This window comes from Rhododendron vialii, chromosome 6a (assembly GCF_030253575.1).
Source record: "Rhododendron vialii isolate Sample 1 chromosome 6a, ASM3025357v1".
NCBI classification, from domain to species: Eukaryota; Viridiplantae; Streptophyta; class Magnoliopsida; order Ericales; family Ericaceae; genus Rhododendron; species Rhododendron vialii.
This window is the reverse complement of record NC_080562.1, coordinates 14,109,213-14,124,776: the sequence shown is the minus strand read 5'-3', so window position 1 is coordinate 14,124,776 and position 15,564 is coordinate 14,109,213. Positions and strand designations below refer to the sequence as shown.

Sequence of the window (15,564 nt, the reverse complement as noted above, 5' to 3'; positions counted from 1 at the left end):
AATACTTTTTGTTTACCTAGCTGCTTTTGCTTATAGTATATTTTGTTGTTCCCCTGTGCGTTTTACTTCTGTAACTGTTACGTAAATTGTTATAGTTATCAAATGCATTTCTATCGTGTTCAAAAAAAAAAAGAAAAAGTCTGACTTGGTATTTTTTTTTTCAAAACGATAACAGATGATATTATAGATCTAATAAATAGTACATCAAGAGGAAACTTCATCCCTAAACAAGGGATCAAGAAACCAAATAGAAGGGGACTTAGTCTAAAGATTACACCCAACTCCAACTAAACTCATCGCTCCAAACAGTTGGAGCACTGCAGAAAACAGCCAAAAATACCCACACAGGGGTGATAGAAGCCCCACAAGCGGGGAGAAATCCCATAAAGGGAACACCAAAGAAAAGAACAAAAAAAAGAAAAACCGATAACGAAACCGATCAGAGTTTGTCGTACTGGGGCAGACTTCATCTACCAACCTAAATCTCCTACTTCAGCTGGGGAAGATGCCTCCGATGACCACGATCTGCAAGACACTACCTCCAAAAACCGTCGGACTACACGGCAGAAGAGGTGGATAAGGGGCGGCGGATGGTGGTTTGGAGAGGAGGAGAATGGGGGTGAAAGGGGAATGAGAGAAAATCTCTGAGATCTAAGACCAGGAGGTGGAAAAACCCCACGAGTGAGAGAAATTCCTCCCCTCCCGTCACCCATTGGGGTGTACAACCTTGAGGAGGAGATACGAGGTGGCGGCTTCTTTAGGATTAGAGAGAGATACATTGCGTGGGCGAACCTATGTAGTACTAGTTTTAATTTTTGTTGAAAAATTATTACTACTATATAATTCTAAAAAAAAAATTGAAACTTGGGTAGAACGGTCGCTTGAGCTCATTCACCCTGGTGTTAGTGAAATGCACGCAAATGGCATGATTGGACAATTCAGTCCATAAAATGGACCAGAGAGGATTTCATCCCATGAAATAAGTGAATAGTCCAAGCGCATGTGTAGTAATGTTATCAATCACGCAGATGAACTTTTCTCGGGCATAAATATACTACATCCGTCCCAATTTATTTGTCCCAGTTCTATTCTAACCGGATAAAAAAATTAGTTATATTTTTAAATTGATAATGAATTTTATATCCAATATGGATCTTATTTGATAGATCTCGATTTGTTCTATAATACAATATTTTTAAAATCACCTCAAATATTATAAATTACAAAATATAATCAATTGAAAAGTTGTACAAACTTCCGAAAGTGACAATTAAATTGGGACGGAGGGAGTAATTGTTATGGCTAGGTTTTCTGCTGTGATGATTAGGGTTAGGTTATGGGTTTCTTAGGCTTAGGCTTGACCGAAAAGGTGATGGGATTGGCCCAATAAATGTATGGGCTTGACCGAATAGGTGCTGGAGTTGGCCTATTAGGTGTTTGGGCTTGGCCGAATTGGTGTTGGCCTTGGTTAGCATTTTACCAATTTTCTTCTCTTTTGGGTCTTGAATTGGCACAAAATTGTTCTTAGCTTAGCTTAGGGTTAGGTTATGGGTTTCTTAGGCTTAGGCTTGACCGAAAAGGTGATGGGATTGGCCCAATAAATGTATGGGCTTGACCGAATAGGTGCTGGAGTTGGCCTATTAGGTGTTTAGGCTTGGCCGAATTGGTGTTGGCCTTGGTTACCATTTTACCAATTTTCTTCTCTTTTGGGTCTTGAATTGGCACAAAATTGTTCTTAGCTTAGCTTAGGGATATGATGTTATTTAATCCTTATTCCTGTTGGCCTTTGTAACAATTTCAAAGATTAGTAAAATTTCTTTTTCGATTAAAAAAAGCATTGTTATGCACTACAATGTTCTAAAAAATACAAATGTGGCGTTGTGTCATTACTTGTTGTAAAAAAGCATATTATTATTTAATAAAACAGTGTCATGCTAAATAACAATTACTAATGGTATAACTCTTGACCTCGTTTGTTTAAAGATTTTGAATTTTAATCATTACTCTATTTCACTTTAATCATTACTCTCATTTTTTTAATTATTATTATCATTTTTAATTATTATTCTATTTCTCTCTATATTTATTATCTATAAATTTAAATACAAAATTTCAAAATGAATGTGGTCAACTTTCTCATCAGATCTCGTCAGAGACAATAAAAGCGATGGATTGGCAATCCGGCTGGCAGCGCATTGGTAGTCGTAAAACTGCCAAAAAATTACGTCAACTATTTGTTTGTACATAAACTTTTACTTTAGGGCGAAACTGCAGTGAAGTAGCAGTACCCGGCCCCCAATCAATCATGGGCACAGAAGGCAGTGGGATGGGAATACTAGCTGAGTAGCTGTACAACATTTCCATGCATCTATGCTAGCGTTTGCCGTTGGATGAACGTGACCACCATTACGTGGTACTTCAAATTTATTTTCTACCGTATGTCTTTCGGTGCATAAAGTGAGATTAATACTAACTTCCATCGAACACGGGATCCGAAAAAATATTAAACTATCATTTTTATTATCTAGCGTTATGCCCGTTAGATGCACGGAATAAAAAAAAATTTGTGTAGCTTCGACATTTTGTAGTGAGAACCACACAAACGTGTGGTGGAGAGATAAATTGAGCCACCACAAAAAAATGTCACTGGAGCATTTGATTATTTTTTCTCAATTCTTCTAAAATCTCAATCAATCAATCTCTCTCTCTCTCTCTCCCTCTCTCTCTCCACCTTCCCCTCCCCCGGCTCCCTCCCCCCTCTCCTTTCTCCATCTCAATTTAAACAGATTAAAAGAAATCAAAATTCTAAAAAAATTACAGATGAAGGTTTGAAAGATTGATAGGCCTAAACACATTTCTATATTATATTGATAGATAGATAAATAGATAGATAGATAGATTCCAAATGTAACAAATCAAGATTTAAAATAAGGATATTAAGATAAAAAAAGTCTACAACCACAAATAAATATACAAACACTCACATACAAGTGATGGAACTACATATGTATATACCACAAACACTTACATAAATGTGTTTCGATTGCGTTGATCGGTAATCATTGTGTTGATCGATAATTTTGGGTTCTGCAAAATAGCGATCAGTTATTGAATAAGAGCAAATGCACCAGACTAGCAAAAACCATCTTTACAGCTACTTTACCTAATTCAAGCCACCAAAACACCTTGCAGAAGCCTCGGTAAACAATGAGGTATTTTCCCTTTTGAAAAAATGCTCTCTACTTCTACCGAGCTACTGTTCATGAGCAACCCATTAAAATATTATTCTTTCTCTCTCCTCCGAATCACTCTCTCATTCTCTCTCTTGTTCTTGCTGTCTGCTACGAAGAATTCCGACCAACGACAACGAAGATCTAGGACAAAAAGGGTCCTACTGGATCAGCAGAGGTTGATCTTTGCTGATGGAGACGGCGCCGGCGGCGACGTTGGGGTTGGGGAAGTTGAGGTCGGAGCAGATGCCGGCGCAAACGGTCTTTCAGAGGTCAAGGGTGAGGCGAGTGACGCGGATGAGGTCGAAGGCGACGATCTCGTCGACGGCGGATTTAGCGAGGACGAAGATGTGGCAGCCCGTGGCGGATTGCTGGAGGGCTTGGAGAAGGGCAGAGGACTGTCGGAGGTTGACTTGGATTTGAGCGAAGGTAGGATTGGAAGACGGCAGAGGACTGGCGGAGGATTAAAATTTCCTGGATTTGAGTTTCTCCCTCTCACTAGTGAATATTATATGAATATTTGATGAATACATACAAGATGACAAAGAGTTTGGTGCAAATTGGGAGGAAAAAGGGAATAGGTAAGACCCAGATATACCTTTTTTAGTAGGTAAAATTGCTCTGCTTGGTGTACATGCTCTAAGAGCATCCACATTGTAATAAACAAATTGGTATGGATAAGCAAATTTAACAACAATGCTAAAAAAACACCTCACATTGTAATAAGCAAAGTTACAAGTCTTTTAGCAAATAATCAAATTCCATCCATTCCATAACCAAACTTAACAACTTTTACCAATAACCAAAACTCAATAACCAAATCCAATAACCAAACTCAAAACTAAAAAACACCCCACATTAGAATCGTCTTATTGAGACGAATAATTTGGTGTGGTCGGGTGTGTGATTAAAACTCGTTTGCAATTGGACATATGTGCATTGCGTATTGTGGGGGGGGGGGGGGGGGTTTATAGGGATGCAAAAATAACCAATGTGGAGGTAAAGTTCGTTAAGTTTGATTATGAACTAAATGGATAATCAAATACTGACGTGACACATTTGATTATTGAATTTGATTATTCCCATTGCGGATGCTCTAATACCTGATCGGCAAACATTTGGATTTAAAAAGATATGCTCTTCAACTTCTGATCCGGCTAGTGTGTCAAACTCAATTTATTTTTCATATAAATGTGTATGGATTAGATATTATTAGGTTTATGTTTGACTTGATTTATTACGTGATTGTTGTACTCAACGAGTTTTGCAATGTGAACGAATTTGATCATTGTAATTGATCGAAATAGGGACAAAACTAGCCGGACTGCGCGGGGGCAGTCCAACAACAGAATGGCAGACAAGCAGGGAGAGATGATCGATTTGCTCTTTAACGATTTGAATCCCAGAATCCATGGGACTAGGGTGGGAGATCCGGAGATTAGGCTCGATCCAACGGATTATTCTTCACCTTTATTGTACTTCTCTCTCAAGGTAGCATCCCTCCGTTCCGATTTATTTGTCTATTTTTTGACTTTTTAAGAGTGTTTAACAAATAAAAAAATTGTCTATAATTTTTCAATTCGTAATGTTTTTAATATGTAATATGAATCTTGTTGGGTAGATCTCAATTAATTTTATTATACAAAATTTTTAAAATCATAAAAAAAATTATAAAATGTAAAATATAGGTATACAGTCCGGATCAAGTCCACACCCTTACGGTCCGCACTCGTTCGCACCTTCTATTTCCCGATTGAATTTTGATGATCCGAATTGCTCAATATGTTCAGAAACGTGATTTTAAGGGTACCCACGAGAAATCAGCAAAAAAAATGACTGGAAAAGGCTTGATCTGAACAGTTTTTTTCTGTACCATTAAAAAAAAACTGCTTAGGTCAAGCCCTTCCCGGTCATTTTTTTTGCTGATTTAGCGAGGGTACCTTTAAAATCACGTTCTGATCACATTGAGCGGCTCGGATCATCGAAATTCAATCGAAAAATGTAAAAAATAGGGAGGTGCGGACCGAAGCTCCGGTCCACACCTCCTGACTTGATCTGACCGTATAAGTATCAGTATTTTTAAAAAACACAAATTTTGATAATTGAACGAATAGATTGGGATAGACGGAGTAGAACTCAAGCTCTTTCTTCTTTGACTGGGAGAGAAATGGGGGAGGTTAGAAGAGCCGGGGGGAGGAAGGCTCATCTAGAGAACAACTTTTCCCGACGCGCGAGCGAGGGAGAGAAATTAGTAAAAAATTGATTTCCTCTTGAAGAGTGAGAAGCGAGGCTACTGTAGGAGAGATTCTCATTTACAGGGAAGGCAAATTCTAACCGGTGTTATACAGTACACTGGTTACGTGGGTCCCAAAAGGCTACATAGTACATACAGTCTTTGCAATGTACTCCTATGTCAGTCATGTTGAATTATAATAAAGGACAAATTGTTAACTCAAATAACAAAATTGCCATTGGCTTATCTTTCAGGCATCTGTTTCTTTTTCCATAGTTTACCCCCTTCCCTTTCACTTGAGTTTTGTTCATCATCTTTAAAAGAGCGTAAATATTACCCTCAATTTCTATTTGTTAAAAAAGATGGTAAACATTATCCTATTTATTATTAGTTGAAAAGATGATGAACATTACCTCTAACCAGTGCTATAGTGCACTGGTTATGTGGGTCCCAAAAGGCTACATAGTACATACAGCTTTTGCAAAGTGCTCTATGTCAGTCAATGTTGGATTATAACAAAGGACAAGTTGTTAACTCAAATAACAAAACAGTTTTGCTATTGTCAGTTCATTAGACTGACGATCAGTACACTAAAAAATAAAGAAAACACGCAATTCTGTGTACTTTTTGTACTCTTTAATACACATTCACACACTTATTATTGTCAACCTATTGGACTAATTTTAGAATTTTCCATAACAAAAATGCCATTGGCTTATCTTTCCGGTATCTCTAATTTCTTTTTCCATTAGTTTACCCCCTTCCCCTTTAATTGAGTTCTGTTCATCCATTTTAAAAGATAGTGAATATTATCCTTCTTTCTATTAGGTAAAAAAGATGGAGAACATTATCCTCTTTCCTATTAGTTGAAATAATGTGGATCCCACCTGCATAAAGTAATGTCATGCTTAGCAAAAAATATATTGCAAAGATAAGAATGATATCACTTGTGGTGTGATCTATATCATTTCAACCAATTAGAATTAGGGTATTGTACTAGTGTTCACTCTCTTTTAAAAAAATAAAAGAGGGCGAACATAATTGCACTTCTTTCCCTTACCCAAAAAGGAAAATTCCTGGAGCCGTTTTTTGTTTTTTGTTTTTTTAACGTTTTGTGTTACTATTGAATGTTGAGCTAAAATCCTGAGGATTTGGGAGTAGAATAGCACCCAAACACTGTCGTCTCATACCCCATTCCCTAATTCCAATCCTTAAGCCAAAAAAAACTCCAGTGAATATTACTCCCTACGAATTTTAAAACAACCCTTACCGATATTGGATTGAACTAATTTTATTTAAGAGCCCATACAAAATATTTTAAGAATAACTTCTCGTTTTAATCATTGCCCTACGAATTCTGAAGTAGTCCTTACGAACATTAGATTAAGTGGAGAGACCATTTCGGATTCTACAAAAATACATAAAAATATTTTAAAATTTTAAAATAATTAATTATTGGATACGATAAGAAATCAGCTCTAACGGATATCGGTAGGTATATTTTCTGGATTTGTAGGGGTGAAACTACTAAAACTTTCAGTAGTTTCATCCCGACAAATTCAGTAAACATACCTACCAATATCTGTTGGAGCTAATTTTTTTACAGGATACAATAATTAAGGGAATTGATTTTGCCACTCTTCTTTTTGTTAATGTCACTCTCATTTTCTCACAAAACAAATTATCTAATAACGTCACAAAGATGAGTGACACTAACAAAAAGGAAAGTGACAAAATCACTCCCTATAATTAATTATTTTAAATTTATATTTTTTTGTATTTTTTTGACATAAGCTTGCGGTAAGGGTACGGGATTTTTGGTGCGGCAAGGGTGTGATGCCTTCAAAAGAAAAAACAGGCAAATTTGGGAAGGATAATTTTGGCATCTGATTGTGTGTCAGATGAAGGTTGGGGTTATTGATAGGGCTGCTCAAAAAATCTGATGAACCGTGAAATCGGTCCGGATAGAATCGATTTGTACCTTTTGGATTTTATCTGTGGATTAATGGTCCGAACACGAATTGAAAAATTAGAAAACCGTGACTCGCGGTTCGATCCACGGATTTTCATTATGAAACCGTGGATTAACCGAACCGGACCGTGAGATATTTATTTTATATAAATAATATATATGTGTGTGTATTTATATAATAAATTGTTAGTAATGTTAACACTTTTTTCCACTAATTTTAGTATTTTATCTTAATAATGAAATATAGTGTAGATGAACATAAAATATAAGTAGTAAATTGCAGTTTTTTCGTATAAATTACGGGTATTCTTAGTTAAGTTTCAGCAGTTCGTTTTTTTTCCGGTTCTTTTATGTTATGTAATGTATTATAATGATACAATCCTACTAGTGTTTTAGATTTTTTTGAATTTGATTTTTAAAGTAAACCTTTAGTAGTTTATGTAAAAAATACTTTCTGATGGTGTTAAACTTAATTCTGAATGTAACCTTCTTCCCTTTTACTGTGGGATATATGCTTGAGCTTTATTTTGCTAAAATTCGTGGACAAAACCGTAATTGATCCGCGAGTCACGGATCAGATTGGAACCGGACCGTAGGACTTTTGGTCCGGACACGGATTTCATTTTGTAAAAACCGTGACTAGCGGTTCGGTCCTTGGATACCTAGAAATCCGAACCGAACCGGACCGCGAGCAGCCCTAGTTATTGATTGTATCGACTCTTGATGGTGACTTAAAAGTAGGGGTGGCAAATTGAACCCAAACCCATTAACAAACCCAGACCCATCAACTAAAAAATAGACCCAATCCAACCAATTTATTAGTTGGGTAAGAATGGGTCCAAACCCAACTAACCTATTATTAGTTGGGTCTTAATTGAGTATCAATTGAGTCAACTTAAATGACCCAATGGGTCATGAGAGTAACCCACCAAATTTTTTTACTTTTGATCCACTACAAGAAATCATGCTTTTTGCGAGGATCATAATTCCTCGCAAAATCTAAATTTTTCCTCTCCAAAAGTCTTGCGAGGAAATTTCATTCATCGTCAGTTCCTCGCAAAAATATAGTCTCCGATTCTCTTTTGCGAGGAATTTGTTTTCCCTCGCAAAAAAGATACATTTTGCGAGAAATTGGCTTTGTCACAATTGAGTACACTGTTTAGCGAGAAAATTAATTGGACGCTAATATTAAACAAATTAGTCGCCAAAAGTGGACCATTCCTTGCAAAAAATATCTCATTGGCGACAAAATGTTTCTTCGCTAAAACAATAAATCTTTTGGTGAGAAATCTATTCCTCACAAAAGACTATTCCTTTTGCCAAATAGGTCTTGCTTTTTGCAAGGAATATTTTTGTCGCAAAAGGTGATTTCTTTTTGTAAGGAAGAAGTACCTCGCCAAAGACGATTTCTTTTGACAAACTAGTGAATCCTTTTTGCTAGAAAACTTCCCCCTCGCAAAAAAGGAATTTCTTATAGCAAGAAATTTTTTGGCAAAAATAGTTCTTTTTGCTACAAACTAAATCATCACACAAAAATACTAGTTGCTAGATGTTTTCTTTTGCTTCCTGTCATGATTTCAAAGACAATTCATCAAACTCAAAGGCAATAGAAAAACATTAACTTAAACCAGTTAACATAAGTCAAAACACGGTATCTTAACCTTAATCTTCTTCAATACCCAAAACAAAAGCCAACAGCACCCCCCCCCCCCCCCCCCCCCCAACATAACATCAAGTATCAAAGGCAAAAACTAAAGACATATACCAAAAACTAAAGACATCCTTCTTCCATCTAGTAGTACCAAAACATAAGACAAAAGGCAGCTTTGTCCCTCTTAAACATCGTTCATCTCATATCTTCTACTACATTATATCTTCATCCACCAAATGATCACCATCGATTGTTGAGCAATTTGCACGTAATACAATAAAAAGCTTTACAAATTATAGTCATGAGTAATAATTGATTGCAATATGTCATTGCTACTAAACATAAACATAAATATCCTGAGTAGCTTAACACATAAATTGTGACTTAACCACAAGAAATAAAGCAGCAATAGAGTCCTTAAACAGATAACACTAATTATAATGAGTTGCTCTAAAACCAGTCTCTTAACAATAGTCCAAGAACATAAGCTTAACAACTTAGTTTTAGATCTAGCATATTTAAGGTTGAAATTAGTTGATGAGCTAGGAAATACAAGCAAACTAAGTTTCAGATATTTGCTTCCACTGGTACAATTGCTTTGAACTGATGGTGGTTGACTAAACCACGTCATAGGGATCGATCAGGGAGTGATTCAATGAAACAAGTAGAAATATGGAAAGTAATGTTGTACCACCACTCAGCAAGTGAAAACCATTTAACCAATACATAGGTGTATCCCCAGCCATATACCTTCGATTTCCTAACACCTAATTTTTTTTGCAAAAAAGTTGATCGCTCAACAAGGATGAGCTAAAGCCATAAAAAGTGCAGCTTTGCTCAACCCATAAAAATGTTAACTAACATTCACACTTTCAGCACTTATACCCATATTTTCTACAACTAAAATTCAATTTCAATATTCAATCAACATAGATAAAATAAAGACAAGCTGCTAACATGAAAGATAGAACAATTAGTGACAGAAGGACACTCCTGATGGCTTTCCATGTCGCTGCAAAATTTGTATCTTTTCATAGAACATGTATATTGTACAATGTCATTCCTAGAACAATAAGTGGTCTAATTTCTTGGGTTTAAATAGGGATTCAAGTCTAACATCAAGCACTTGCACCATAAGAAGTGTTGGGGGATTTAAGGGGCCCAAATTCACACTCAAATATCCCCAAAAACAGTCTTTAAACTGGGCAAAACACAGCGAAAAGTAGCAGAACCAAATCTGATTTTCAGCACTTTATCAAGCTACAAACATGCAGTTTTCAGCAACAAAGATTAGTTCAAAATTACAGCAGTAACTAGACTTATCTGGGCACTAAAAATTAAATGCTGATTTTCTTCACTTGATATAAGCTTTACAAAGCCTCTTTTTCTTCACTTTCAAATACAGCAACATAGCAACACAGCAACACAAGAGCTATGCGTCAAACTCAAAAGGTCTTTCGGTACTTAGACTAACAATTCAACAACTAAGAATATGGTAAAAAATTATGACATTTAAAAAAAAGAAGACTACTTACAACAAGGCGTGCGAACATTGGAGCCTTTCCGACGTCCGTCATTTCATTCCAGTATGGCACACTCAACGGAGCAAATAGGCATCATACAACGCCTACGTTAGTCTTGAACAAAGAAGCATTTTTACCCAGTGGTCCCCACTTAACATCAGGGATACGTACATGACATATTTTCTCACCATTTTATACAATCTTTTGAACTGTAATGCCTCGTGATAGGCCCCTTTTTCTTTTTGTCATACCTGAAGTTGGAATTGCAACAAAAAAGACCTTATAAATTATTATAACTATCTGAATAAAAACTCTAACAAGAAATAAGGTATATTGAACAAACACATTCACCTAAACAATTAGGAGTCGTGGGTACACTAGCATGCTGATCATTGGCAGCTACCACAGACATTACTTGACCATTATCGGCTAAAGGTTGTCTTGGTAGAGTTGAGGTCGCTCCATTGGAGCTGCCACCCTCTTCTTGATTTCTTTGTGATTTTCTCAAAACTTGAGTTCTTTGTGATTTTCTCAAAACTTGAGTAGTAGAAGTGCCTCTCTTTTTTTCTGGACCCATAACTTTTGCCTGAAATCTAGAAACAAAAAAAAATTAAAAAGATTGCAACTATAATGCAACATATGCATTCCCAAAACAAATAAAAAGATTGCAACTATAAGACTAATCATGTGCAAATATCACCTTTTTAGCTTGCGACCTAGAAGACTCATCATTGTCACCGTGGACACTAAGGTTTTCTTCACCTTCGGGTGGTAGAAATTCCTCATCAGTAGTGCCATGGCCCACCTTGTTCTTCCCCTCTTTAGTGATTTTACCATTAGCTTTCTGTTTTGGACCATACAATGACATTGCCATTGCCTTCATCGCTATAATATCTACTCCAGCAGCCTCTAATTCCTTTAAGTTTTGTTCAATCCTTTCTTGCCTTTCCTTTTCAATTCCTGTCGTCTCTTTGTTCAAATACCCCAGCTGGATAAACATTTTCCTAAAAAAAAAAAAATCCTGCATTATTTGTTCACAGCGGCGGCACTGAGAGAATAAAATAAAAAGAAATAACTCCAATATCTAGCTATAAACATATATGCATGCATAAGCAAAACTCCATCAGTAAATTCCTTCATCTGTTTTCCTCATCCAACAAGTTGTACTAGTTAGGACCATTTGTTAACATAGTAAAAGCTAACTTACTAAAAACCAAACAACAAATGGCTGTTCTAATGAAAGAAGGGGAATGGATTCTGTTATTTAGATTAGTTAGATGGCTTGAAAGCTAATGCACAAAGATTTTAAATTAGATGCCTCAGAAATTATAATCTGTTATGCTAGCCAAGTTTTTGTCCCTTGTTCCTTTTCTTTTTAGTTCTTCCACTTATTAATCATTGCATGTGATTAAGTCCATAGTTCACGACTAAAGTTTAAGTCTGTCCACATGATCAAACGAAAGGAACAAATTAGATTAAAAGCCTTGCAAGCAAGCCCCACACCCTATCCCTGCCTACATATGATTTTATAATAGCAGGTCATCACCCGATAGGAACAAATTAGGTTAAACTAATCAATAATTTCGGATAATAGATTAAACTAATCCCCAATATGGGAAATCTATGTAGAAAGCATAGAATGGGCTACAATGACTTTATGAAGAAATCAAGGGAGGCTTGCAGGTGGAGGGGGAGTCCAACAGTTATAAAAGATTAATAGAACTACTTGGCCTCTGTTCAACGCTTTGCTATTCCTCCAAAGTAAGAAATTCAAAACCTAATCGAGAAAAATCAAGAGAGAGAGAGAGAGAGAGAGAGAGAGAGAGAGAGAGAGAGAGAGAGAGAGAGAGAGAGAGAGACCTCACCTGAATCGGAAAGTTCCTAGTATCAAAAAACCCTAAAAGAGAACAACAAGACAAAGTAATGTTTCCTCAGCTTTGTTTTAGCAAAACAAAGTTAGGGTTTCCTCGTTCTCCATTGTCTATTTTTAAGTTCCCATGGTAAATGTCTTGTATTTCCTCAGCTTTGTTTCAGTAAAACAAAACGGCTTGAGATGAAGGGGATCCATGGAGGAGACGAGAGAGAAATAGAAAACCATACCTTGAGAGAGAGAAAGAGAGAGTCGGAGTTGCAAAGATGGAGGAGGAGCGGTGTGAGGGAGATGGAAGGAGAGCGGTGTGAGGGAGATGAAGGGAGAGTGGTCTGTTACAGAGATGGAGGAGGAGCGCTGTGAGGGAGATAGAGGGGGAGCGGTCTGTTGCAGAGATGGAGGAGGAGCGGTGTGAAAGAGATGGAAGGGGATCGGTATTGTAAAAGAGGAAGGGGGGATAAGCTTTGGGATGAACGCCACGCCCAATTTTTCCCGGCCCGCCAAAAAAATTCCCGCTCTTTACAAATGAAAACGGCGCCGTTTCTCTTTATTTTCATCCTTTTTTCCCGATGCCGTCCTTTAGTATGCCTACCAAAACATTTGTGTAAGGATAGATGCTCTACACTCGAATACTGCAGTGCGTAGTTCGACACCGTCCCGCTCTTTACTCAATTATCTGAATCATTCATCTTGTAGAGTTTGTCAAATTGAATCTTCTTGCAAAAGTTCAAATTGATCTGACATCCTCGACTACCTCATCGAAACATTTTATATAAAAAAATTGATGGGTCTAATCATTTTTTGCATGACTAAACTTTTCCGATGAGGTGATTATGGGTTGTTCGATAAACTTTATTCTAGATATGAATGATCTACTCTATTAAATTTAAAAGATAGACAGTTCTGATTGCGAAAAAAATACCTCAAGCAGTGTTCAAGTAGTGTATTATTAGACTTTAATTCCTCCATACGCATTAAATGTCTTTCGATCTCTTGGTCGCCAATATCCGATAATTACTTACTTTGGTGACAAATGATGGAATCAATAAGATGTGAAATCCTAATAGTTCAGATCAATCTTTATAATAATATACTCGTTAATGACCTTTAAAATTTATACGCTCAACTTACTTAGTAGCTAACTTAGTCTTATGCTGTAGTGGAATGTATGGTAGCCACACAACCATAACACAATCACGATGATTGAGACTGTTGATTTCGTTGTGCTTGTCAATCTAATCATTCACGTAAGTTTTTAGCTCGATCTGGTTTAGAAAACCCTATTTGATAATAAAATAAGTCTTGTGCTGTAATTGAATGTACAATAGCCACACGAGTGCAATACAATCATGACGATCAAGACCGTTGATTTTGTTCTACTTGTTCATTAAATCATTCATGTAATTTTTTGGCTCGATCAAGTTCAGGAAACACCTTCATTGGAATGCAAATTCATTAACAAAATGGTATTTTTTGTTTGATCAAACTAATAATTATACACGATTAATTTCAATCTTAGTATGAACAATCTAATCCATATTATATAGAAGATAGATGGTTTCGATCGCAACTAAAATTCTCAAGCTACATGTTAAATCATTCATGTAAAACGTCTGCGAATGAGTTATGTGATCACAAAAATGAAAATTTCATTGATACCAAAAAGCTTGGCGCTGGTGGGGATTTTTGGAGCTAATTTGACATGCAACTAGTGACCACGTCGGTAGTCACCGAAGCACAACAAGACGATATTTTATTTTTGTTTATCTTGTGTGACCAGTCTTTTTGGTCGACAAAAGTACCACATTTTGCAGTAACGCCGATTCCTCGCAAACTGTGCTTTTAACTGTTGCATGGACTAACATAGCCATAAAAAGGAAGTTTAGACTTTTAGCGACAAATTTATTATTTTCTAGCAAAAAAAATGGTTTTTTGCGAGGAACACAATTCCCCGCAAAAAGGAACCATAATCTTTGGCGACGAATTCTTTATTTCCTTGCAAATAACCAATGTTTTTGTGAGAAAACTAATTCCTCGCAAAAGGTTTCCAACTTTAGCGTCCAATAAGTTTGCCACAAAAAATCACTACAGGCTTTTGGCGACAAAATAATATATTTCCTCCCAAATTCATTTTTCCCGCCTATATAAAAAATTCCCGCCATGTTTTTGGCGACAACAATTAGCGAGGAATTTTGAAACTTCGTCGCAAATACTCTTTAGCGACAAGTAAATAACGAGGAAAATATGTCTTCCACGCAAAAAAAACACCATTAGCGAGGAAACAATAATTTCCTCGCCAAAACTCTTCCTTTAGCGAGGAAGTAGACATCCTCGCTAAAAATTTCCTCCCAGAAAGGCTAATTTCTTGTAGTGATCTTATCTTGCTGAAAAGGGTAGAGAATAGTCTCCGCGTCTATTTTGGTTACTATATGGACGTGTATATTCGAGGAGTCTGAGAAATTTTCGGATGCTGAGCTGGTACCACGTGACGGAATCCATCGTGCATTCCAACTTTCTAAATGTGTTTTGGACGACTCAAATTTATTCTCTCTCTTCCCTCATCTCACCACTCTTTCTTCTTTCTCTATCTCTCTCTAAAATTTGAACCGTTCAAAATACGTTGGGACACCCTACGTGTGTGGTACTGCGGGACGCCCAAAAACTTCTCTTCATGGAGTCAGTGGTGTCCTCATTTGGAAGCACGTCCGTTAATGTGTAAATTATGAGTTTCGATAATAATTTTTTACTTTTTCGATTTTTCTCGATGAGACCAATCACTAAGTCACAAAAATTTGACACAAAACTATTAAAGACAGAAAAAAATTGAATAAAGACAAAAAAAAGATACATACGTCTTGCAACGGGCTAGTTTTGAGTTTGATCAAATGGAAAATTCAACTTATGAATAGAAAGTTGGTTTGTTCGTGGCTTGTTTTTTTGTCCTTATTTAATTTTTTTCGCATTTGTTTGTTTTTTGTTAATTTTTTGTGGATTATTGCTTCGACGTGATAGGAGGAATCTAAAAAGTAAAAAATTATGTTCGAAACCTAAATTTTTTGAATGAAGACAAAAATAAGCCAATTTT

At 36.4% G+C, this 15,564-nt stretch overlaps 1 long non-coding RNA gene across 1 annotated transcript; it reads right to left on the bottom strand.

Annotated features, from left to right (window-relative positions):
* Positions 1–10,423: 10,423 nt before the first annotated feature.
* On the bottom strand, positions 10,424–11,120 carry LOC131329260 (uncharacterized). Its single transcript, XR_009200694.1, has 2 exons — positions 10,961–11,120; positions 10,424–10,860 (listed from the first exon to the last, which is right to left on the bottom strand). It is a non-coding gene; the product is annotated as an uncharacterized LOC131329260 (long non-coding RNA).
* Between the last annotated feature and the right edge of the window lie 4,444 nt (positions 11,121–15,564).